Raw genomic sequence first — 4,432 nt, forward strand, 5'->3', positions numbered from 1 at the left:
TCCTGTGACATTGGGGTTGCAGGGCCGTTCCATGGCCTCCCTTCCCTGCACGTGCACGCTTTGCGGGGTTGGCTGCCACTGACCGACACGGTGTGGAGTTAGCGTAGGGACCCGTGTGGACCAGAGGACCTGTGCGGTGGTACACGGGGCAATATGGCTTGATCAATTCATATACAGACACTCTGGTGTTGATTTTTAATATAGGCCTAGCGGCATTAGTATCAGCCATAGATGGGATGTGCAGCGGTTCCATTCTCTCCAGTTCATAACTACTATAATACTGCTCCTATATACAAGAATATAACTACTATAATACTGCTCCTATATACAAGAATATAACTACTATAATACTGCTCCTATATACAAGAATATAACTACTATAATACAGCTCCTTATGTAGAAGAGTACAACAACTATAATACTGCTCCTATATACAAATATACAAGAATATACCTACTGTAATACAAAAAAGAGAAAAAGAATTCCACACTTACCGAATAGAAAACAGTGGGTTTTATTGCCCAAACACTGAAGGCTTCAGCTGGGAGGGGGAAGATGTTAAGCAGGTGCGCACCTGCTTAACATCTTCCGCCTCCCAGCTGAAGCCTTCGGTGTTTGGGAAATAAAAACCCACTGTTTTCTATTCAGTGAGTGCGGAATTCTTTTTCTCATTTTTGTATTTATGCCTTGCCCGTTCACAGCACCCCGATTTGCTGGGTTTACCTTCACCATCATTGCTGTTCGCTCCCCTATCTTCAGTCTATATTCAGTGATCATATCAGCTGGTGCCGGTTAAACTACTCTCATCCATCATAACTACTATAATACTGCTCCTATATACAAGAATGTAACTACTATAATATTGCCACTATATACAAGAATATAACTACTATAATACTGTCCCTATATACAAGAATATAACTAATGTAATACTGCTCCTATATACAAGAATATAACTACTGTAATACTGCTCCTATATACAAGAATATAACTACTATAATAATGCACCTATATACAAGAATATAACTACTATAATACTGCTCCTATATACAAGAATATAACTACTATAATACTGCTCCTATATACAAGAATATACCTACTATTATACTGCTCCTATATACAAGAATATAACTACTATAATACTGCTCCTATATACAAGAATATAACTACTATAATACTGCTCTTATATACAAGAATATAACTACTATAATACTGCTCCCTATATACAAGAATATAACTATTATAATACTGCTCCTTATATACAAGAATATAACTACTATAATACTGTTCCCTATATACAAGAATATAACTACTATAATACTGCTCTTATATACAAGAATATAACTACTATAATACTGCTCTTATATACAAGAATATAACTACTATAATACTGCTCCTATATACAAGAATATAACTACTATAATACTGCTCTTATATACAAGAATATAACTACTATAATACTGCTCCCTATATACAAGAATATAACTATTATAAAACTGCTCCTTATATACAAGAATATAACTACTATAATACTGCTCTTATATACAAGAATATAACTATTATGTAGAAAAATTATGTAGAATACATAAAGCTCAGCCAGAGCAGGGTCTATAAGGCCTGGGGATCTCTTTCATTAAATATGTAAATACCAATGTTTCTATTTTAATTGCATAATTCATTAGATCTATAAAACTCTAGAAATGTTATAAAATCTGCCCGAGTATAAATGAGGACTTAATAACAGCCTGAAAACCGCTCACATAATCAAATATATTTATATCAGCGCCTTCTGCCATCCGACTACACTTATATGGCACTATAACGCATAGAATTCTCAACCTTAGGCATTAACAGTGACATCTGGGATACACACAACCTGAGGGAGAGTATTAAGTGGAGTGAGTGGCGGTATAACGTCTTTAAAGCTGTATATTCAGTTTTATATATATCGGAGTGCACATAATCATCCAAGGGGTCGACACTACCTATAAGCATTTTTTTTATAAAAAAGTAATAGTTTACCTACTCCAAAAATGATAAACACGTCTTCATGGAAGCATAATCTGCTCCATCTGTTGCGGTATTTTAAGGACTAAGAAAACAGCATTTCATGTGAGGAAGCAAGTGCTCTTTGACTCTCTAGAGGCAGCTTAAAAATAAATATATGAACTGCAACCATATTGTATTACTATTGAGATTCCTGTAAGAGCCGGAAGGAGCTGAGGTTTTTATTGCAATATCTCCAGCAATACGGGGGCTGTTACGAGGTCATTATGTTGTATTATCTTAGAGGGTTATGTTTCTTCAACACCTTCTAGTTAACCTTTGAAAGGATGGGATCTAGACACAGTAGAGATAGTGCTCCGCACACGCCTATTCCGCCATACTATGGCAGTGTTATTAAAGACCGTTGTGGTGACGCTGGGGTATTATTTGGAAGGTACAGTACTGGTGCAGCACTTTTCACGATACCTACAGTACCCTAGGTCCCAATACACACTTGTTTAGGTTGTCCTATTGTCCCCTGTAGTGTGATGGTGCAATTAAATAAGACACAGTGTGCAGGATAACTTAAACAGGAACGCGCGCTCCTCTTAGTAAATCTGGTCGGCCGGGCGCCTGAACCTGCGTCTGGCATACTAAATCTATACCTGCTTCCAGCAGGTGCAGATTTGGATCATGATTTACGCTTGTGTGTAGGCATAAATCATGATAAATGAGGCCACGCCTCCTACCCACCTTGTCACGGCCCCCCAAGCTCCCCCAGTCTGCCCATCGGAGAGCGTGGCATACGGCAGGCGTACGCCAGGGAGAAGGGGGCGAATCTGCACCTTCTCCCTGGCGTATGCCTTGGGCGGACATTTCTTAAATGTCCCCCATGGGCTCTCAGGGTAAACCTGAGGCCTAGGTTAGAGGAGGAAAGCCTAACTTCTGCTTACCTCCTCATACTACCATATTACTCTCCTCTAACCTCATCTAACCCGTTCAGGGACAGGATATCCCCTTTTAGGCCTGAGAGGAGATTGGCAAAACAGAGAACATTCCACTGACTGGGTCTACACATGACCACTGCTACAGCCACGGGCAGATTAACTTTACCATAGGCCCCGGGCTGTTCACTAAGTCTGGGACCCCCCCATCCCACTGTAACCATGGCAACACTAACGTGGTGTTCATAATACAGGATAGATAATGTCATGATGACCTGATTTGTGAAAAATCAAGGTAAAAAAGCAGTGATTCTTTGCAAATCATGGCAGAACTGTAGCCAGGGACAATACACCACTGAAAGTATAAGTCTGTTTGAGTAGCCATGGGCCACCAGGGAGCTTAGGGTCCGGGCTACCGCCCAAAATGGACCTATTATAATCCGCTACTGGCTACAGCTGATCAATTACTGGTGAGTAGAGATGAGCGCAACTGGAGCATGCTCGAGGTCAATCGTTCGGCATTTGATTACCGGTGGCTGAAGAAAACATGGAGACATGGCTTATACCTTATGGTTGTATCCTTGTTTTCCCAGACTCTCTGGGACTTCTTTAGCCACCAGTATTTAAATGCCGAACGATAGAAAACATGCTTGAGTTCTTCTCATCACTACTGGTGAGCTATCCTGTGGATCCCGTGGACAACTCATCAGTAGGTTTAAGCGGACCTGTCAAACTGTTTTGGTTCCGCAACGTCCTCGAAATCCGAATACTCATCATTTGATTCCCCTTAGCAGCAGGAGTTGGATGCTGCCCCAGGGCTGCCAGGAAAACATGGATACAGTATGACAGATCTGCTCACCACTATTCATCAGCACATTTATGTCCCGGAAACTCTCTTTAACCATTCAGGTCAATTCTGGGATGAAAGACCAGATTGGGTGGTTATTACAGTTCTCCCAATGATCAGTCACAATGTTTTATGATCATAGATGAAGTTGGAAAAGACTGGATAGACTATAATACAAACACAACTTATTTTTTATTTTTTTTATCGGTATATTTCTTATATACTGAAATATATGATATTTCTAAAGGTGATGACAATTTTTTTTTGCTTTCTGCTCGAAAGCCGAAAGTATGTGAAGATTGGTGTTATTATGTGAATCCTGTTTTGCAACAACTTGTAAGCATCATCATCAGCGAACGGATGAGAATAACAGAACCAACGCCGATTCATGACCTCCTCAAAATAACAGAGGTGGAAGCTTAACTCCTTAAGGGCAGGATTATTTTTGAGCAAGAGGTTTTTCTATAATTTCAACAACATATTGCAAACGACATAGCTTTTCATTTTATTTCTATTATTTTTTTTGCCACGTGTGAACAGACTCAAATAATGTCCTTATATCTGTTTTATATATATAAAAATATATATATATATATATATTTAAGTTTTTTACCCTTTTAATTTAATAAAACTCTCTAAACTTATTTTTTTTTAA

The sequence above is a fragment of the Dendropsophus ebraccatus genome, chromosome 3 (assembly GCF_027789765.1).
Source record: "Dendropsophus ebraccatus isolate aDenEbr1 chromosome 3, aDenEbr1.pat, whole genome shotgun sequence".
NCBI lineage: Eukaryota > Metazoa > Chordata > Amphibia > Anura > Hylidae > Dendropsophus > Dendropsophus ebraccatus.